General features: G+C 42.7%; 11 non-coding genes across 11 annotated transcripts; all 11 read right to left on the reverse strand.

The window, feature by feature from the left end:
• Positions 1-332: 332 nt before the first annotated feature.
• Positions 333-415, reverse strand: trnal-cag (transfer RNA leucine (anticodon CAG)). The gene has a single exon. It is a non-coding gene; the product is annotated as a tRNA-Leu (tRNA).
• A 7,623-nt stretch (positions 416-8,038) lies between these two features.
• Positions 8,039-8,110, reverse strand: trnaq-cug (transfer RNA glutamine (anticodon CUG)). The gene has a single exon. It is a non-coding gene; the product is annotated as a tRNA-Gln (tRNA).
• A 513-nt stretch (positions 8,111-8,623) lies between these two features.
• trnal-aag (transfer RNA leucine (anticodon AAG)) lies at positions 8,624-8,706 on the reverse strand. Its single transcript has one exon. It is a non-coding gene; the product is annotated as a tRNA-Leu (tRNA).
• Positions 8,707-9,693: 987 nt separating this feature from the next.
• trnaq-cug (transfer RNA glutamine (anticodon CUG)) lies at positions 9,694-9,764 on the reverse strand. The gene has a single exon. It is a non-coding gene; the product is annotated as a tRNA-Gln (tRNA).
• A 942-nt stretch (positions 9,765-10,706) lies between these two features.
• trnal-cag (transfer RNA leucine (anticodon CAG)) lies at positions 10,707-10,789 on the reverse strand. The gene has a single exon. It is a non-coding gene; the product is annotated as a tRNA-Leu (tRNA).
• A 4,315-nt stretch (positions 10,790-15,104) lies between these two features.
• trnaq-uug (transfer RNA glutamine (anticodon UUG)) lies at positions 15,105-15,176 on the reverse strand. The gene has a single exon. It is a non-coding gene; the product is annotated as a tRNA-Gln (tRNA).
• Positions 15,177-16,587: 1,411 nt separating this feature from the next.
• trnaq-cug (transfer RNA glutamine (anticodon CUG)) lies at positions 16,588-16,659 on the reverse strand. The gene has a single exon. It is a non-coding gene; the product is annotated as a tRNA-Gln (tRNA).
• A 917-nt stretch (positions 16,660-17,576) lies between these two features.
• On the reverse strand, positions 17,577-17,659 carry trnal-aag (transfer RNA leucine (anticodon AAG)). Its single transcript has one exon. It is a non-coding gene; the product is annotated as a tRNA-Leu (tRNA).
• A 2,447-nt stretch (positions 17,660-20,106) lies between these two features.
• trnaq-cug (transfer RNA glutamine (anticodon CUG)) lies at positions 20,107-20,178 on the reverse strand. Its single transcript has one exon. It is a non-coding gene; the product is annotated as a tRNA-Gln (tRNA).
• A 513-nt stretch (positions 20,179-20,691) lies between these two features.
• trnal-aag (transfer RNA leucine (anticodon AAG)) lies at positions 20,692-20,774 on the reverse strand. The gene has a single exon. It is a non-coding gene; the product is annotated as a tRNA-Leu (tRNA).
• A 950-nt stretch (positions 20,775-21,724) lies between these two features.
• trnaq-cug (transfer RNA glutamine (anticodon CUG)) lies at positions 21,725-21,796 on the reverse strand. The gene has a single exon. It is a non-coding gene; the product is annotated as a tRNA-Gln (tRNA).
• Positions 21,797-22,234: the final 438 nt, after the last annotated feature.

Consider the following 22,234-nt stretch of genomic DNA (forward strand, 5'->3'; position numbering starts at 1 on the left):
CTGTAACTTGTATAACATCAAAATCTATGGATTTGGCCAATAGAGTCAGTCTCAAATGGACTCTCATTAGTGATTATAGGGCATAGATGAAAGACTACCTTTGATACGTAACTAGAGGGGTGCCAAAGCCATGATCCTTGAGCTCCACAGCCCTGCTTGCTTGTCAGCTATCCATGCTTTACCCACTGCTCCTGCACTTTCTGTCTGATTGAACACACCTTATCCAGGTAAGCAGTCTTGGAGAATAAGTGGTTCCCCACCTCTGACGAATGTGGAAGAATGGATCCAATGTGTTTTCCAAGTGTCAGCTGTGGTCCCTAAAATCCAACATTTGTCAGAAGTGGGATTCGAACCCACGCCTCCAGGAGAGACTGCGACCTGAACGCAGCGCCTTAGACCGCTCGGCCATCCTGACAACGGAAGGGGGGGTTGTTTGGTACTCCAAAGAAATCCGAAAAGACAGCGTTTAGATTATGCGTAATTATTGTGAATCAAATGTGCAAACTCGTCATCAGCCTATCTCTTTATCAGTTCATTGCTACCCTGGCCATCAGTGATTGATGCGTGAAGTATGGGATGTCTCAGGCAAAAAAGAGCTTGTTGATTAAGCCACTACACATCTGTCAGCTGGTATTGGTGTTCTTCTGCCCTTTGCTGGGAAGACATCAATTCATAGAGCTTTAACATATGCATTCATTTTTTCAGCAAACTCCAGAAAAAGAGTTCTTAGATTAACCAGTATCCAATTATTGCATTACATTAATTGAACCACGTCATTTGGTAGAGTACTAGAGTCATTGAATGGAGCAAAACAGAAAGAACTGTTGCCAAAGTTGCCTGCATTTATTGCACATTAAATCCTGAGACCAGCAACACAGCTCAAAGGACGAGCTGGTTTTATTCGTCCTACACTATAACAGGTCCCACCGTAATTTGAACTCAGATCGCTGGATTCACAGTCCAGAGTGCTTACCTATACACCAGGGAATCTCCAGATGCTGCCAAATGAAGAATGTGTGCACTGGAAATGTGAACATTGTTACACAGACAACAGTTTTAACAGTCTGTGGTTTTACTGAACAGTCCTGAACACTCAGATGCTTGACAGGGGTTTCAAGGCTTATTGCATTTCACATGGAGATATTTACACTACTAGACCTTATGACTCTGTTTGGGGTGAAACACAAAAATAGGGAAGCACTTGAAAACGAGGGGTAGGGTTATAAATTAGGAATTTGGGATTGTGTCTGGGATCGCACTTCATGCCCAAAATGTGTTTTTAGCATTATCTGAATGAGAATCGCAAGGATATTTACTTAAGAGTGTGTCTATCGTAAACCATTGTGCAACCTTTGCCTCATCTCTCTCCCTGTATTAGTTCTTTAAACACTTGCCATGAGTGTTGATTGCACAAAGTACTCTATGTCTTTGGAACAAGATGAGCTCGTTGACAATGCCACTGTGTGTCTCCCAGTTGGTGGAGTAACTGAGTCACTCATTGGGGCAAAAAACCTACAACTAGCCAGCGGTAGGTTCCTCCGAGATTTGAACTCAGATCACTGGCTTCAAAGTCCAGAGTGCTCACCATTACACCATGGAACCATTTCACTTTGTTAGGCTTCTTTTGTTGAACAGTGTCTTCCAGACGATTTGATTAATTTCATTATTGACAACTTGGAGATTGGGTGATCATGTAGCAAACTATAAAATTGCCAATACAAGGAAGTTTGGGTACATCTAAGCACTGTGTCACTCTTATCTCTGTGTGTGATGTTCATTGCATCTATCCAGATGAACTGTAACTTGTATAACATCAAAGTCTATGAATTCATCCAGGTAAGCAGCATTGGAGATTAGGTGGCTCCCCACCTTTGACTAATGTGGGAGAATGTGTTTTGCAAGTGTCAGCTGTTGTCCCTAAAATCCAACATTTGTCAGAAGTGGGATTCGAACCCACGCCTCCAGGAGAGACTGCGACCTGAACGCAGCGCCTTAGACCGCTCGTGACAACAGAAGGTGGGGTTGTTTGGTACTCCAAAGAAATCCGAAAAGACAGCTTTTAGATTATGCGTAATTATTGTGAATCAAATGTGCAAACTCGTCATCAGCCTATCTCTTTATCAGTTCATTGCGACCCTGGCCATCAGTGATTGATGAGTGAAGTATGGGATGTCTCAGGGAAAAAAGAGCTTGTTGATTAAGCCACTACACATCTGTCAGCTGGTATTGGTGTTCTTCTGCCCTTTGCTGGGAAGACATCAATTCATGGAGCTTTAACATATGCATTCATTTTTTCAGCAAACTCCAGAAAAAGAGTTCTTAGAGTAACCAGTATCCAATTATTGCATTCCATTAATTGAACCACGTCATTTGGTAGAGTACTAGAGTCATTGAATGGAGCACAACAGAAAGAACTGTTGCCAAAGTTGCCTGCATTTATTGCACATTAAATCCTGAGACCAGCAACACAGCTCAAAGGACGAGCTGGTTTTATTCGTTCTACACTATAACAGGTCCCACTGTGATTTGAACTCAGATCGCTGGATTCACAGTCCAGAGTGCTTACCTATACACCAGGGAATCTCCAGATGCTGCCAAATGAAGAATGTGTGCACTGGAAATGTGAACAGTGTTACACAGACAACAGTTTTAACAGTCTGTGGTTTTACTGAGCAGTCCTGAACACTCAGATGCTTGACAGGGGTTTCAAGGCTTATTGCATTTCACAGGGAGATAATTCAACTACTAGACCTTATGACTCTGTTTGGGGTGAAACACAAAAATAGGGAAGCACTTGAAAATGAGGGGTAGGGTTATAAATTAGGAATTTGGGATTGTGTCTGGGATCGCAATTCATGCCCAAAATGTGTTTTTAGCATTATCTGAATGAGATCCGCAAGGATATTTACTTAAGAGTGTGTCTATCGTAAACCATTGTGCAACCTTTGCCTCATCTCTCTCCCTGTATTAGTTCTTTAAACACTTGCCATGAGTGTTGATTGCACAAAATACTCTATGTCTCTGGAACAAGATGAGCTCGTTGACAATGCCACTGTGTGTCTCCCAGTTGGTGGAGTAACTGAGTCACTCATTGGGGCAAAAAACCTACAACTAGCCAGCGGTAGGTTCCATTGAGATTTGAGCTCGGATCACTAGATTCAAAGTCCAGAGTGCTCACCATTACACCATGGAACCATTTCATTTTGTTAGGCTACTTTTGTTGAACAGTTTCTTCCACACGATTTGATTCATTTCATTATTGTGTGCACATTGACAACTTTGAGATTGGGTGATCATGTAGCAAACTATAAAATTGTCAATACAAGGAAGTTTGGGTACATCTAAGCACTGTGTCACTCTTATCTCTGTGTGTGATGTTCATTGCATCTATCCAGATGAACTGTAACTTGTATAACATCAAAGTCTATGAATTCATCCAGGTAAGCAGCATTGGAGAATAGGTGGCTCCCCACCTTTGACTTAAGTGGGAGAATGTGTTTTGCAAGTGTCAGCTGTTGTCCCTAAAATCCAACGTTTGTCAGAAGTGGGATTCGAACTCACGCCTCCAGGAGAGACTGCAACCTGAACGCAACGCCTTAGACCGCTCGGCCTTCCTGACAACAGAAGGTGGGGTTGTTTGGTACTCCAAAGAAATCCGAAAAGACAGCGTTTAGATTATGCGTAATTATTGTGAATCAAATGTGCAAACTCGTCATCAGCCTATCTCTTTATCAGTTCATTGCTACCCTGGCCATCAGTGATTGATGCGTGAAGTATGGGATGTCTCAGGGAAAAAAGAGCTTGTTGATTAAGCCACTACACATCTGTCAGCTGGTATTGGTGTTCTTCTGCCCTTTGCTGGGAAGACATCAATTCATGGAGCTTTAACATATGCATTCATTTTTTCAGCAAACTCCAGAAAAAGAGTTCTTAGAGTAACCAGTATCCAATTATTGCATTACATTAATTGAACCACGTCATTTGGTAGAGTACTAGAGTCATTGAATGGAGCACAACAGAAAGAACTGTTGCCAAAGTTGCCTGCATTTATTGCACATTAAATCCTGAGACCAGCAACACAGCTCAAAGGATGAGCTGGTTTTATTCGTTCTACACTATAACAGGTCCGACCGTGATTTGAACTCAGATCGCTGGATTCACAGTCCGGAGTGCTTACCTATACACCAGGGAATCTCCAGATGCTGCCAAATGAAGAATGTGTGCACTGGAAATGTGAACATTGTTACACAGACAACAGTTTTAACAGTCTGTGGTTTTACTGAGCAGTCCTGAACACTCAGATGCTTGACAGGGGTTTCAAGGCTTATTGCATTTCACAGGGAGATATTTACACTACTAGACCTTATGACTCTGTTTGGGGTGAAACACAAAAATAGGGAAGCACTTGAAAACGAGGGGTAGGGTTATAAATTAGGAATTTGGGATTGTGTCTGGGATCGCACTTCATGCCCAAAATGTGTTTTTAGCATTATCTGAATGAGAATCGCAAGGATATTTACTTAAGAGTGTGTCTATCGTAAACCATTGTGCAACCTTTGCCTCATCTCTCTCCCTGTATTAGTTCTTTAAACACTTGCCATGAGTGTTGATTGCACAAAGTACTCTATGTCTCTGGAACAAGATGAGCTCGTTGACAATGCCACTGTGTGTCTCCCAGTTGGTGGAGTAACTGAGTCTCTCATTGGGGCAAAAAAACCTACAACTAGCCAGCGGTAGGTTCCACCGAGATTTGACCTCAGATCACTGGCTTCAAAGTCCAGAGTGCACACCATTACACCATGGAACCGTTTCACTTTGTTAGGCTTCTTTTGTTGAACAGTTTCTTCCAGACGATTTGATTCATTTCATTATTGTGTGCACATTGACAACTTGGAGATTGGGTGATCATGTAGCAAACTATAAAATTGTCAATACAAGGAAGTTTGGGTAGATCTAAGCACTGTGTCACTCTTATCTCTGTGTGTGATGTTCATTGCATCTATCCAGATGAACTGTAACTTGTATAACATCAAAGTCTATGAATTCATCCAGGTAAGCAGCATTGGAGAATAGGTGGCTCCCCACCTTTGACTAAAGTGGGAGAATGTGTTTTGCAAGTGTCAGCTGTTGTCCCTAAAATCCAATGTTTGTCAGAAGTGGGATTCAAACCCACGCCTCCAGGAGAGACTGCAACCTGAACGCAGCGCCTTAGACCGCTCGGCCTTCCTGACAACAGAAGGGGGGGTTGTTTGGTACTCCAAAGAAATCCGAAAAGACAGCGTTTAGATTATGCGTAATTATTGTGAATCAAATGTGCAAACTCGTCATCAGCCTATCTCTTTATCAGTTCATTGCTACCCTGGCCATCAGTGATTGATGCGTGAAGTATGGGATGTCTCAGGGAAAAAAGAGCTTGTTGATTAAGCCACTACACATCTGTCAGCTGGTATTGGTGTTCTTCTGCCCTTTGCTGGGAAGACATCAATTCATAGAGCTTTAACATATGCATTCATTTTTTCAGCAAACTCCAGAAAAAGAGTTCTTAGAGTAACCAGTATCCAATTATTGCATTACATTAATTGAACCACGTCATTTGGTAGAGTACTAGAGTCATTGAATGGAGCACAACAGAAAGAACTGTTGCCAAAGTTGCCTGCATTTATTGCACATTAAATCCTGAGACCAGCAACACAGCTCAAAGGACGAGCTGGTTTTATTCGTTCTACACTATAACAGGTCCCACCGTGGTCACCCCAGTCAGTCCGGATCGGGAACAACATCTCCAGCACCACCACACTGAGCACTGGAGCCCCTCAGGGCTTTGTGCTCAGCCCTCTGCTGTTCACTCTGCTGACGCACGACTGTGTAGCAATGCACAGCTCAAACCACATAGTCAAGTTTGCTGATGACACGACCGTGGTGGGTCTAATCAGCAAGAACGACGAGTCAGCCTACAGAGAGGAGGTGCAACGTGCAACGATTAACAGCCTGGTGTGGAGCAAACAACCTGTCTCTGAACGTTGACAAAACTAAAGAGATGGTTGTGGACTTCAGGAGAGCACAGGGTGACCATTCTCCATTGATCATCGATGGATCCTCAGTGGAGATAGTCAAGAGCACCAAATTCCTTGGTGTTCATCTGGCGGACAACCTCACCTGGTCAGTCAACACCAGCTCCATCACCAAGAAGGCCCAGCAGCGTCTCTACTTCCTGAGAAGGCTGAGGAAAGCCCATCTCCCTCCCCCCATCCTGACCATGTTCTACAGAGGGACCATTGAGAGCATCCTGAGCAGCTGCATCACTGCCTGGTTTGGGAACTGCACCGTCGCGGATCGCAAGACCCTACAGAGGATAGTGAGGACAGCTGAGAAGATCATCGGAGTCTCTCTGCCCTCTATCATGCACATTTACACCACACGCTGCATCCGCAAAGCCAACAGCATTGTGGACGACCCCACACACCCATCACACACACTCTTCACACTCCTGCCATCAGGAAAGAGGTTCCGAAGCATTCGGGCCACCACATCCAGACTATGCAACAGTTTTTTCCCACAAGCCATCAGGCTCCTCAACACACAGAACTGAAATAGAACTTAAACACACTGCAAACCGAACTCAGCACATTCTCATCACTCACTACTCATCTCATTCCACCACCACTTATTTATTATTTATTTACTTTTATCATTCTACATTTACTGCACTACACTGTTTACCTGCTGTTTTTTTTTTGCACATTCCAATGCAATTGCACTTTTTTTACATGCTGGACATTTAAATGCACTATACCGTTTACATGCTGCTCTTTTTTTTAACACCCCTAGCACACTTAACTGAACTGTACTGTACTGTAAAATAGTATACAGTAGGTTTACTGGTCGGCACTGTCTTGGGTCTTGTGTCTTGTGTCCTGTCCTGTGTTACTTGTGTTGTCTGTCTACACTGTCCGTCTGTACTGTTTTTTCGTCTGCACTGTTTGCACTTGGTTGCACTCGATGCACTTTATTATAGCTTGTGTTGTTTGTAGCACCTTGGTTCTTGGAGAAACGTTATCTCGTTTCTACTGTGTACTGTGTACCACTGTGTATAGTAGAAATGACAATAAAAGCCACTTGACTTGACTTGACTTGACTTGCTACCCTGGCCATCAGTGATGGATGCGTGAAGTATGGTATGTCTCAGGCAAAAAAGAGCTTGTTGATTAAGACACTACACACCTGTCAGCTGGTATTGGTGTTCTTCTGCCCTTTACTGGCAAGACATCAATTCATAGAGCTTTAACATATACATTCAGTTTTTCAGCAAACTCCAGAAAAGGTAACCAGTATCCAAATATTGCATTATATTAATTGAACCACTTCATTTGGTAGAGTACTAAAGTCATTGAATGGAGCATAAGAGAAAGAACTGTTGCCAAAGTTGCCTGCATTTATTGCACATTAAAACCTGAGAACAGCAAGCCAGCTTAAAGGTCCAGCTGGTTTTATTTATTCTACAGTATAACAGGTCCCATCGTGATTTGAACTCAGATTGCTGGATTCATAGTCCAGAGTGCTTACCTATACACCAGGGAATCTCCAGATGCTGCCAAATGAAGCAAGTGTGCACTGGAAAAGTGAACAGTGTTACACAGACACTATTTTTAATATATTTCAAATACTAACCCTTATGACAAAAATAAGGAAGCACTTGAAAACTAGGGTAGGGTTATAAATTAGGAATTGGGGATTGTGTCTGGGATCGCACTTCATGCCCAAACTTGAATGGAATGCCCAAAATGTGTTTTTAGCATTATGTGACAGAGATCAGCAAGGATACTTAGCTAAGAGTGTGTTTATTTTAAACCATCGTGCAGGCTTGGCCTCATTTCTGTGCCGGTTTCAGTTTTTTTAGACTTGTCATGAGTGTTTAGTGCACATAGTATTCTGTTTCTGGAACAAGATGAGCTCCATGACAATGCCACTGTGAGTCTCCCAGTTGGTGGAGTAACCGAGTCAATCATTGCATCGAGAAAAGCTACAACCTGCCAACAGTAGGTCCCACCGAGATTTGAACTCGGATCGCTGGATTCAGAGTCCAGAGTGCTCACCATTACACCATGGAACCTTTCCACATTGCTAGCTTTATGTTGTTGAACAGGTTCTTCCACACAATTTGATTCATTTCATTATTGTCTCCAACTTGACAACTTGGAGATTTGGCTGATCATGTAGCAAACTAAAAAAATGTCAATACGAGGCAGTTTGGGTACATCTAAGCACTGTGTCACTTTTATCTCAGTGTGTGATGTTCATTGCATCAATCCAGATGCACTGTAACTTGTATAACATGAAAATCTATGGATTTGGCCAATAGAGTCAGTCTCAAATAGACTCTCATTAGTGATTATAGGGCATAGATGAAAGACTACCTTTGATACGTAACTAGAGGGGTGCCAAAGCCATGCTCCTTGAGCTCCACAGCCCTGCTTGCTTGTCAGCTATCCGTGCTTTACCCACTGCTCCTGCACTTTCTGTCTGATTGAACACACCTTAGGTGGTTCCCCACCTCTGACGAATGTGGAAGAATGGATCCAATGTGTTTTCCAAGTGTCAGCTGTTGTCCTTAAAAAACTACATTTGTCAGAAGTGGGATTCGAACCCACGCCTCCAGGAGAGACTGCGAACTTAACGCAGCGCCTTAGACCGCTCGGCCATCCTGACAACAGAACAGGCTTGGTTTGGTACTCCAAAAAAAATGCGCAAAGACAGCATTTAGATTAGGCGTAATTATTGTAAATCAAATGTGCAAACTCGTCATCAGCCTATCTCTTTATCGGTTTATTGCTACCCTGGCCATCAGTGATGGATGCGTGAAGTATGGTATGTCTCAGGCAAAAAAGAGCTTGTTGATTAAGACACTACACACCTGTCAGCTGGTATTGGTGTTCTTCTGCCCTTTACTGGCAAGACATCAATTCATAGAGCTTTAACATATACATTCAGTTTTTCAGCAAACTCCAGAAAAGGTAACCAGTATCCAAATACTGCATTATATTAATTGAACCACGGCATTTGGTAGAGTACTAAAGTCATTGAATGGAGCATAAGAGAAAGAACTGTTGCCAAAGTTGCCTGCATTTATTGCACATTAAAACCTGAGAACAGCAAGCCAGCTTAAAGGTCCAGCTGGTTTTATTTATTCTACAGTATAACAGGTCCCATCGTGATTTGAACTCAGATTGCTGGATTCATAGTCCAGAGTGCTTACCTATACACCAGGGAATCTCCAGATGCTGCCAAATGAAGCAAGTGTGCACAGGAAAAGTGAACAGTGTTACACAGACACTATTTTTAATATATTTCAAATACTAACCCTTATGACAAAAATAAGGAAGCACTTGAAAACGAGGGTAGGGTTATAAAAGAGGAATTGGGGATTGTGTCTGGGATCGCACTTCATGCCCAAAATGTGTTTTTAGCATTATGTGACAGAGATCAGCAAGGATTATTATTTTAAACCATCGTGCAGGCTTGGCCTCATTTCTGTGCTGGTATAAGTTTTTTTGGAATTGTCATGAGTGTTTAGTGCACATAGTATTCTGTTTCTGGAACAAGATGAGCTCCATGACAATGCCACTGTGAGTCTCCCAGTTGGTGGAGTAACCGAGTCATTCATTGGATCGAGGAAAGCTACAACCTGCCAACAGTAGGTCCCACCGAGATTTGAACTCGGATCGCTGGATTCAGAGTCCAGAGTGCTCACATTACACCATGGAACCTTTCCACATTGCTAGCTTAATGTTGTTGAACAGGTTCTTCCACACAATTTGATTCATTTCATTATTGTCTCCAACTTGACAACTTGGAGATTTGGCTGATCATGTAGCAAACTAAAAAAATGTCAATACGAGGCGGTTTGGGTACATCTAAGCACTGTGTCACTTTTATCTCAGTGTGTGATGTTCATTGCATCTATCCAGATGCAATGTAACTTGTATAACATCAAAATCTATGGATTTGGCCAATAGAGTCAGTCTCAAATGGACTCTCATTAGTGATTATAGGGCATAGATGAAAGACTACCTTTGATACGTAACTAGTGGAGTGCCAAAGCCATGCTCCTTGAGCTCCACAGCCCTGCTTGCTTGTCAGCTATCCGTGCTTTACCCACTGCTCCTGCACTTTCTGTCTGATTGAACACACCTTATCCAGGTAAGCAGTCTTGGAGAATAGGTGGTTCCCTACCTCTGACGAATGTGGAAGAATGGATCCAATGTGTTTTCCAAGTGTCAGCTGTTGTCCAACGCGGTACAACGCGGTTTGGGTACATCTAAGCACTGTGTCACTTTTATCTCAGTGTCTGATGTTCATTGCATCTATCCAGATGCACTGTAACTTGTATAACATCAAAATCTATGGATTTGGCCAATAGAGTCAGTCTCAAATGGACTCTCATTAGTGATTATAGGGCATAGATGAAAGACTACCTTTGATACGTAACTAGAGGGGTGCCAAAGCCATGATCCTTGAGCTCCACAGCCCTGCTTGCTTGTCAGCTATCCATGCTTTACCCACTGCTCCTGCACTTTCTGTCTGATTGAACACACCTTATCCAGGTAAGCAGTCTTGGAGAATAAGTGGTTCCCCACCTCTGACGAATGTGGAATAATGGATCCAATGTGTTTTCCAAGTGTCAGCTGTGGTCCCTAAAATCCAACATTTGTCAGAAGTGGGATTCGAACCCACGCCTCCAGGAGAGACTACGACCTGAACGCAGCGCCTTAGACCGCTCGGCCATCCTGACAACAGAAGGGGGGGTTGTTTGGTACTCCAAAGAAATCCGAAAAGACAGCGTTTAGATTATGCGTAATTATTGTGAATCAAATGTGCAAACTCGTCATCAGCCTATCTCTTTATCAGTTCATTGCTACCCTGGCCATCAGTGATTGATGCGTGAAGTATGGGATGTCTCAGGCAAAAAAGAGCTTGTTGATTAAGCCACTACACATCTATCAGCTGGTATTGGTGTTCTTTTGCCCTTTGCTGGGAAGACATCAATTCATGGAGCTTTAACATATGCATTCATTTTTTCAGCAAACTCCAGAAAAAGAGTTCTTAGAGTAACCAGTATCCAATTATTGCATTACATTAATTGAACCACGTCATTTGGTAGAGTACTAGAGTCATTGAATGGAGCACAACAGAAAGAACTGTTGCCAAAGTTGCCTGCATTTATTTCACATTAAATCCTGAGACCAGCAACACAGCTCAAAGGACGAGCTGGTTTTATTCGTTCTACACTATAACAGGTCCCACCGTGGTTTGAACTCAGATCGCTGGATTCACAGTCCGGAGTGCTTACCTATACACCAGGGAATCGCCAGATGCTGCCAAATGAAGAATGTGTGCACTGGAAATGTGAACATTGTTACACAGACAACAGTTTTAACAGTCTGTGGTTTTACTGAACAGTCGTGAACACTCAGATGCTTTACAGGGGTTTCAAGGCTTATTGCATTTCACAGGGAGATATTTACACTACTAGACCTTATGACTCTGTTTGGGGTGAAACACAAAAATAGGGAAGCACTTGAAAACGAGGGGTAGGGTTATAAATTAGGAATTTGGGATTGTGTCTGGGATCGCACTTCATGCCCAAAATGTGTTTTTAGCATTATCTGAATGAGAATCGCAAGGATATTTACTTAAGAGTGTCTATCGTAAACCATTGTGCAACCTTTGCCTCATCTCTCTCCCTGTATTAGTTCTTTAAACACTTGCCATGAGTGTTGATTGCACAAAGTACTCTATGTCTCTGGAACAAGATGAGCTCGTTGACAATGCCACTGTGTGTCTCCCAGTTGGTGGAGTAACTGAGTCTCTCATTGGGGCAAAAAAACCTACAACTAGCCAGCGGTAGGTTCCACCGAGATTTGACCTCGGATCACTGGCTTCAAAGTCCAGAGTGCACACCATTACACCATGGAACCGTTTCACTTTGTTAGGCTTCTTTTGTTGAACAGTTTCTTCCAGACGATTTGATTAATTTCATTATTGACAACTTGGAGATTGGGTGATCATGTAGCAAACTATAAAATTGCCAATACAAGGAAGTTTGGGTACATCTAAGCACTGTGTCACTTTTATCTCTGTGTGTGATGTTCATTGCATCTATCCAGATGAACTGTAACTTGTATAACATCAAAGTCTATGAATTCATCCAGGTAAGCAGCATTGGAGAATAGGTGGCTCCCCACCTTTGACTAATGTGGGAGAATGTGTTTTGCAAGTGTAAGCTGTTGTCCCTAAAATCCAACATTTGTCACAAGTGGGATTCGAACCCACGCCTCCAGGAGAGGCTGCGACCTGAACGCAGCGCCTTATACCGCTCGTGACAACAGAAGGTGGGGTTGTTTGGTACTCCAAAGAAATACGAAAAGACAGCGTTTAGATTATGCGTAATTATTGTGAATCAAATGTGCAAACTCGTCATCAGCCTATCTCTTTATCAGTTCATTGCTTCCCTGGCCATCAGTGATTGATGCGTGAAGTATGGGATGTCTCAGGGAAAAAAGAGCTTGTTGATTAAGCCACTACACATCTGTCAGCTGGTATTGGTATTCTTCTGCCCTTTGCTGGAAAGACATCAATTCATGGAGCTTTAACATATGCATTCATTTTTTCAGCAAACTCCAGAAAAAGAGTTCTTAGAGTAACCAGTATCCAATTATTGCATTCCATTAATTGAACCACGTCATTTGGTAGAGTACTAGAGTCATTGAATGGAGCACAACAGAAAGAACTGTTGCCAAAGTTGCCTGCATTTATTGCACATTAAATCCTGAGACCAGCAACACAGCTCAAAGGACGAGCTGGTTTTATTCGTTCTACACTATAACAGGTCCCACCGTGATTTGAACTCAGATCACTGGATTCACAGTCCAGAGTGCTTACCTATACACCAGGGAATCTCCAGATGCTGCCAAATGAAGAATGTGTGCACTGGAAATGTGAACAGTGTTACACAGACAACAGTTTTAACAGTCTGTGGTTTTACTGAGCAGTCCTGAACACTCAGATGCTTGACAGGGGTTTCAAGGCTTATTGCATTTCACAGGGAGATAATTCAACTACTAGACCTTATGACTATGTTTGGGGTGAAACACAAAAATAGGGAAGCACTTGAAAATGAGGGGTAGGGTTATAAATTAGGAATTTGGGATTGTGTCTGGGATCGCAATTCATGCCCAAAATGTGTTTTTAGCATTATCTGAATGAGATCCGCAAGGATATTTACTTAAGAGTGTGTCTATCGTAAACCATTGTGCAACCTTTGCCTTATCTCTCTCCCTGTATTAGTTCTTTAAACACTTGCCATGAGTGTTGATTGCACAAAGTACTCTATGTCTCTGGAACAAGATGAGCTCGTTGACAATGCCACTGTGTGTCTCCCAGTTGGTGGAGTAACTGAGTCACTCATTGGGGCAAAAAACCTACAACTAGCCAGCGGTAGGTTCCAACGAGATTTGAGCTCGGATCACTGGATTCAAAGTCCAGAGTGCTCACCATTACACCATGGAACCATTTCACTTTGTTAGGCTACTTTTGTTGAACAGTTTCTTCCAGACGATTTGATTCATTTCATTATTGTGTGCACATTGACAACTTGGAGATTGGGTGATCATGTAGCAAACTATAAAATTGTCAATACAAGGAAGTTTGGGTAGATCTAAGCACTGTGTCACTCTTATCTCTGTGTGTGATGTTCATTGCATCTATCCAGATGAACTGTAACTTGTATAACATCAAAGTCTATGAATTCATCCATGTAAGCAGCATTGGAGAATAGGTGGTTCCCCACCTTTGACTAATGTGGGAGAATGTGTTTTCCAAGTGTCAGCTGTTGTCCCTAAAATCCAACATTTGTCAAAAGAGGGATTCGAACCCACACCTCCAGGAGAGTCTGCAACCTGAACGCAGCGCCTTAGACCGCGCGGCCATCCTGACAACAGAATGGGGGTGGGGGGGTTGTTTGGTACTCCAAAGAAATCCGAAAAGACAGCGTTTAGATTATGCGTAATTATTGTGAATCAAATGTGCAAACTCGTCATCAGCCTATCTCTTTATCAGTTCATTGCTACCCTGGCCATCAGTGATTGATGCGTGAAGTATGGGATGTCTCAGGCAAAAAAGAGCTTGTTGATTAAGCCACTACACATCTGTCAGCTGGTATTGGTGTTCTTCTGCCCTTTGCTGGGAAGACATCAATTCATAGAGCTTTAACATATGCATTGATTTTTTCAGCAAACTCCAGAAAAAGAGTTCTTAGAGTAACCAGTATCCAATTATTGCATTACATTAATTGAACCACGTCATTTGGTAGAGTACTAGAGTCATTGAATGGAGCACAACAGAAAGAACTGTTGCCAAAGTTGCCTGCATTTATTGCACATTAAATCCTGAGACCAGCAACACAGCTCAAAGGACGAGCTGGTTTTATTCGTCCTACACTATAACAGGTCCCACCGTAATTTGAACTCAGATCGCTGGATTCACAGTCCAGAGTGCTTACCTATACACCAGGGAATCTCCAGATGCTGCCAAATGAAGAATATGCGCACTGGAAATGTGAACAGTGTTACACAGACAACAGTTGTAACAGTCTGTGGTTTTACTGAGCAGTCCTGAACACTCTGATGCTTGACAGGGGTTTCAAGGCTTATTGCATTTCACAGGGAGATATTTCAACTACTAGCCCTTATGACTCTGTTTGGGGTGAAACACAAAAATAGGGAAGCACTTGAAAACGAGGGGTAGGGTTATAAATTAGGAATTTGGGATTGTGTCTGGGATCGCACTTCATGCCCAAAATGTGTTTTTAGCATTATCTGAATGAGAATCGCAAGGATATTTACTTAAGAGTGTGTCTATCGTAAACCATTGTCTCATCTCTCTCCCTGTATTAGTTCTTTAAACACTTGCCATGAGTGTTGATTGCACAAAGTACTCTATGTCTCTGGAACAAGATGAGCTCGTTGACAATGCCACTGTGTGTCTCCCAGTTGGTGGAGTAACTGAGTCACTCATTGGGGCAAAAAAACCTACAACTAGCCAGCTGTAGGTTCCTCCGAGATTTGAACTCAGATCACTGGATTCAAAGTCCAGAGTGCTCACCATTACACCATGGAACCATTTCACATTGTTAGGCTACTTTTGTTGAACAGTTTCTTCCAGACGATTTGATTCATTTCATTATTGTGTGCATATTGACAACTTGGAGATTGGGTGATCATGTAGCAAACTATAAAGTTGTCAATACAAGGAAGTTTGGGTACATCTAAACACTGTGTCACTCTTATCTCTGTGTGTGATGTTCATTGCATCTATCCAGATGAACTGTAACTTGTATAACATCAAAGTCAATGAATTCATCCAGGTAAGCAGCATTGGAGAATAGGTGGCTCCCCACCTTTGACTAAAGTGGGAGAATGTGTTTTGCAAGTGTCAGCTGTTGTCCCTAAAATCCAATGTTTGTCAGAAGTGGGATTCGAACTCATGCCTCCAGGAGAGACTGCAACCTGAACGCAGCGCCTTAGACCGCTCGGCCTTCCTGACAACAGAAGGGGGGGTTGTTTGGTACTCCAAAGAAATCCGAAAAGACAGCGTTTAGATTATGCGTAATTATTGTGAATCAAATGTGCAAACTCGTCATCAGCCTATCTCTTTATCGGTTTATTGCTACCCTGGCCATCAGTGATGGATGCGTGAAGTATGGTATGTCTCAGGCAAAAAAGAGCTTGTTGATTAAGACACTACACACCTGTCAGCTGGTATTGGTGTTCTTCTGCCCTTTACTGGCAAGACATCAATTCATAGAGCTTTAACATATACATTCAGTTTTTCAGCAAACTCCAGAAAAGGTAACCAGTATCCAAATACTGCATTATATTAATTGAACCACGGCATTTGGTAGAGTACTAAAGTCATTGAATGGAGCATAAGAGAAAGAACTGTTGCCAAAGTTGCCTGCATTTATTGCACATTAAAACCTGAGAACAGCAAGCCAGCTTAAAGGTCCAGCTGGTTTTATTTATTCTACAGTATAACAGGTCCCATCGTGATTTGAACTCAGATTGCTGGATTCATAGTCCAGAGTGCTTACCTATACACCAGGGAATCTCCAGATGCTGCCAAATGAAGCAAGTGTGCACAGGAAAAGTGAACAGTGTTACACAGACACTATTTTTAATATATTTCAAATACTAACCCTTATGACAAAAATAAGGAAGCACTTGAGAACTAGGGTAGGGTTATAAAAGAGGAATTGGGGATTGTGTCTGGGATCGCACTTCATGCCCAAAATGTGTTTTTAGCATTATGTGACAGAGATCAGCAAGGATTATTATTTTAAACCATCGTGCAGGCTTGGCCTCATTTCTGTGCCGGTTTCAGTTTTTTTAGACTTGTCATGAGTGTTTAGTGCACATAGTATTCTGTTTCTGGAACAAGATGAGCTCCATGACAATGCCACTGTGAGTCTCCCAGTTGGTGGAGTAACCGAGTCATTCATTGGATCGAGGAAAGCTACAACCTGCCAACAGTAGGTCCCACCGAGATTTGAACTCGGATCGCTGGATTCAGAGTCCAGAGTGCTCACCATTACACCATGGAACCTTTCCACATTGCTAGCTTAATGTTGTTGAACAGGTTCTTCCACACAATTTGATTCATTTCATTATTGTCTCCAACTTGACAACTTGGAGATTTGGCTGATCATGTAGCAAACTAAAAAAATGTCAATACGAGGCGGTTTGGGTACATCTAAGCACTGTGTCACTTTTATCTCAGTGTGTGATGTTCATTGCATCTATCCAGATGCAATGTAACTTGTATAACATCAAAATCTATGGATTTGGCCAATAGAGTCAGTCTCAAATGGACTCTCATTAGTGATTATAGGGCATAGATGAAAGACTACCTTTGATACGTAACTAGTGGAGTGCCAAAGCCATGCTCCTTGAGCTCCACAGCCCTGCTTGCTTGTCAGCTATCCGTGCTTTACCCACTGCTCCTGCACTTTCTGTCTGATTGAACACACCTTATCCAGGTAAGCAGTCTTGGAGAATAGGTGGTACCCTACCTCTGACGAATGTGGAAGAATGGATCCAATGTGTTTTCCAAGTGTCAGCTGTTGTCCAACGCGGTACAACGCGGTTTGGGTACATCTAAGCACTGTGTCACTTTTATCTCAGTGTGTGATGTTCATTGCATCTATCCAGATGCACTGTAACTTGTATAACATCAAAATCTATGGATTTGGCCAATAGAGTCAGTCTCAAATGGACTCTCATTAGTGATTATAGGGCATAGATGAAAGACTACCTTTGATACGTAACTAGAGGGGTGCCAAAGCCATGCTCCTTGAGCTCCACAGCCCTGCTTGCTTGTCAGCTATCCGTGCTTTACCCACTGCTCCTGCACTTTCTGTCTGATTGAACACACCTTAGGTGATTCCCCACCTCTGACGAATGTGGAAGAATGGATCCAATGTGTTTTCCAAGTGTCAGCTGTTGTCCTTAAAAAACAACATTTGTCAGAAGTGGGATTCCAACCCACGCCTCCAGGAGAGACTGCGACCTTAACGCAGCGCCTTAGACCGCTCGGCCATCCTGACAACAGAACAGGCTTGGTTTGGTACTCCAAAAAAAATGCGCAAAGACAGCATTTAGATTAGGCGTAATTATTGTAAATCAAAAGTGCAAACTCGTCATCAGCCTATCTCTTTATCAGTTTATTGAAGTTGCAACTGGATTCTGGACTTCCTGACTGGGAGACCCCAGTCAGTCCGGATCGGGAACAACATCTCCAGCACCACCACACTGAGCACTGGAGCCCCTCAGGGCTTTGTGCTCAGCTCTCTGCTGTTCACTCTGCTGACGCACGACTGTGTAGCAATGCACAGCTCAAACCACATAGTCAAGTTTGCTGATGACACGACCGTGGTGGGTCTAATCAGCAAGAACGACGAGTCAGCCTACAGAGAGGAGGTGCAACGTGCAACGATTAACAGCCTGGTGTGGAGCAAACAACCTGTCTCTGAACGTTGACAAAACTAAAGAGATGGTTGTGGACTTCAGGAGAGCACAGGGTGACCATTCTCCATTGATCATCGATGGATCCTCAGTGGAGATAGTCAAGAGCACCAAATTCCTTGGTGTTCATCTGGCGGACAACCTCACCTGGTCAGTCAACACCAGCTCCATCACCAAGAAGGCCCAGCAGCGTCTCTACTTCCTGAGAAGGCTGAGGAAAGCCCATCTCCCTCCCCCCATCCTGACCATGTTCTACAGAGGGACCATTGAGAGCATCCTGAGCAGCTGCATCACTGCCTGGTTTGGGAACTGCACCGTCGCGGATCGCAAGACCCTACAGAGGATAGTGAGGACAGCTGAGAAGATCATCGGAGTCTCTCTGCCCTCTATCATGCACATTTACACCACACGCTGCATCCGCAAAGCCAACAGCATTGTGGACGACCCCACACACCCATCACACACACTCTTCACACTCCTGCCATCAGGAAAGAGGTTCCGAAGCATTCGGGCCACCACATCCAGACTATGCAACAGTTTTTTCCCACAAGCCATCAGGCTCCTCAACACACAGAACTGAAATAGAACTTAAACACACTGCAAACCGAACTCAGCACATTCTCATCACTCACTACTCATCTCATTCCACCACCACTTATTTATTATTTATTTACTTTTATTATTCTACATTTACTGCACTACACTGTTTACCTGCTGTTTTTTTTTTGCACATTCCAATGCAATTGCACTTTTTTTACATGCTGGACATTTAAATGCACTATACCGTTTACATGCTGCTCTTTTTTTTAACACCCCTAGCACACTTAACTGAACTGTACTGTACTGTAAAATAGTATACAGTAGGTTTACTGGTCGGCACTGTCTTGGGTCTTGTGTCTTGTGTCCTGTCCTGTGTTACTTGTGTTGTCTGTCTACACTGTCCGTCTGTACTGTTTTTTCGTCTGCACTGTTTGCACTTGGTTGCACTCGATGCACTTTATTATAGCTTGTGTTGTTTGTAGCACCTTGGTTCTTGGAGAAACGTTATCTCGTTTCTACTGTGTACTGTGTACCACTGTGTATAGTAGAAATGACAATAAAAGCCACTTGACTTGACTTGACTTGACTTGCTACCCTGGCCATCAGTGATGGATGCGTGAAGTATGGTATGTCTCAGGCAAAAAAGAGCTTGTTGATTAAGACACTACACACCTGTCAGCTGGTATTGGTGTTCTTCTGCCCTTTACTGGCAAGACATCAATTCATAGAGCTTTAACATATACATTCAGTTTTTCAGCAAACTCCAGAAAAGGTAACCAGTATCCAAATATTGCATTATATTAATTGAACCACTTCATTTGGTAGAGTACTAAAGTCATTGAATGGAGCATAAGAGAAAGAACTGTTGCCAAAGTTGCCTGCATTTATTGCACATTAAAACCTGAGAACAGCAAGCCAGCTTAAAGGTCCAGCTGGTTTTATTTATTCTACAGTATAACAGGTCCCATCGTGATTTGAACTCAGATTGCTGGATTCATAGTCCAGAGTGCTTACCTATACACCAGGGAATCTCCAGATGCTGCCAAATGAAGCAAGTGTGCACTGGAAAAGTGAACAGTGTTACACAGACACTATTTTTAATATATTTCAAATACTAACCCTTATGACAAAAATAAGGAAGCACTTGAAAACTAGGGTAGGGTTATAAAAGAGGAATTGGGGATTGTGTCTGGGATCGCACTTCATGCCCAAACTTGAATGGAATGCCCAAAATGTGTTTTTAGCATTATGTGACAGAGATCAGCAAGGATACTTAGCTAAGAGTGTGTTTATTTTAAACCATCGTGCAGGCTTGGCCTCATTTCTGTGCCGGTTTCAGTTTTTTTAGACTTGTCATGAGTGTTTAGTGCACATAGTATTCTGTTTCTGGAACAAGATGAGCTCCATGACAATGCCACTGTGAGTCTCCCAGTTGGTGGAGTAACCGAGTCAATCATTGCATCGAGAAAAGCTACAACCTGCCAACAGTAGGTCCCACCGAGACTTGAACTCGGATCGCTGGATTCAGAGTCCAGAGTGCTCACCATTACACCATGGAACCTTTCCACATTGCTGGCTTTATGTTGTTGAACAGGTTCTTCCACACAATTTGATTCATTTCATTATTGTCTCCAACTTGACAACTTGGAGATTTGGCTGATCATGTAGCAAACTAAAAAAATGTCAATACGAGGCAGTTTGGGTACATCTAAGCACTGTGTCACTTTTATCTCAGTGTGTGATGTTCATTGCATCTATCCAGATGCACTGTAACTTGTATAACATGAAAATCTATGGATTTGGCCAATAGAGTCAGTCTCAAATAGACTCTCATTAGTGATTATAGGGCATAGATGAAAGACTACCTTTGATACGTAACTAGAGGGGTGCCAAAGCCATGCTCCTTGAGCTCCACAGCCCTGCTTGCTTGTCAGCTATCCGTGCTTTACCCACTGCTCCTGCACTTTCTGTCTGATTGAACACACCTTAGGTGGTTCCCCACCTCTGACGAATGTGGAAGAATGGATCCAATGTGTTTTCCAAGTGTCAGCTGTTGTCCTTAAAAAACAACATTTGTCAGAAGTGGGATTCGAACCCACGCCTCCAGGAGAGACTGCGACCTTAACGCAGCGCCTTAGACCGCTCGGCCATCCTGACAACAGAACAGGCTTGGTTTGGTACTCCAAAAAAAATGCGCAAAGACAGCATTTAGATTAGGCGTAATTATTGTAAATCAAATGTGCAAACTCGTCATCAGCCTATCTCTTTATCGGTTTATTGCTACCCTGGCCATCAGTGATGGATGCGTGAAGTATGGTATGTCTCAGGCAAAAAAGAGCTTGTTGATTAAGACACTACACACCTGTCAGCTGGTATTGGTGTTCTTCTGCCCTTTACTGGCAAGACATCAATTCATAGAGCTTTAACATATACATTCAGTTTTTCAGCAAACTCCAGAAAAGGTAACCAGTATCCAAATACTGCATTATATTAATTGAACCACGGCATTTGGTAGAGTACTAAAGTCATTGAATGGAGCATAAGAGAAAGAACTGTTGCCAAAGTTGCCTGCATTTATTGCACATTAAAACCTGAGAACAGCAAGCCAGCTTAAAGGTCCAGCTGGTTTTATTTATTCTACAGTATAACAGGTCCCATGGTGATTTGAACTCAGATTGCTGGATTCATAGTCCAGAGTGCTTACCTATACACCAGGGAATCTCCAGATGCTGCCAAATGAAGCAAGTGTGCACAGGAAAAGTGAACAGTGTTACACAGACACTATTTTTAATATATTTCAAATACTAACCCTTATGACAAAAATAAGGAAGCACTTGAAAACTAGGGTAGGGTTATAAAAGAGGAATTGGGGATTGTGTCTGGGATCGCACTTCATGCCCAAAATGTGTTTTTAGCATTATGTGACAGAGATCAGCAAGGATTATTATGTTATTAAGTTTTTTTGGAATTTTCATGAGTGTTTAGTGCACATAGTATTCTGTTTCTGGAACAAGATGAGCTCCATGACAATGCCACTGTGAGTCTCCCAGTTGGTGGAGTAACCGAGTCATTCATTGCATCGAGAAAAGCTACAACCTGCCAACAGTAGGTCCCACCGAGATTTGAACTCGGATCGCTGGATTCAGAGTCCAGAGTGCTCACCATTACACCATGGAACCTTCCCACATTACTAGCTCAATGTTGTTGAACAGGTTCTTCCACACAATTTGATTCATTTCATTATTGTCTCCAACTTGACAACTTGGAGATTTGGCTGATCATGTAGCAAACTAAAAAAATGTCAATACGAGGCGGTTTGGGTACATCTAAGCACTGTGTCACTTTTATCTCAGTGTGTGATGTTCATTGCATCTATCCAGATGCAATGTAACTTGTATAACATCAAAATCTATGGATTTGGCCAATAGAGTCAGTCTCAAATGGACTCTCATTAGTGATTATAGGGCATAGATGAAAGACTACCTTTGATACGTAACTAGTGGAGTGCCAAAGCCATGCTCCTTGAGCTCCACAGCCCTGCTTGCTTGTCAGCTATCCGTGCTTTACCCACTGCTCCTGCACTTTCTGTCTGATTGAACACACCTTATCCAGGTAAG

Source organism: Channa argus, unplaced genomic scaffold (assembly GCF_033026475.1).
Source record: "Channa argus isolate prfri unplaced genomic scaffold, Channa argus male v1.0 Contig090, whole genome shotgun sequence".
NCBI lineage: Eukaryota > Metazoa > Chordata > Actinopteri > Anabantiformes > Channidae > Channa > Channa argus.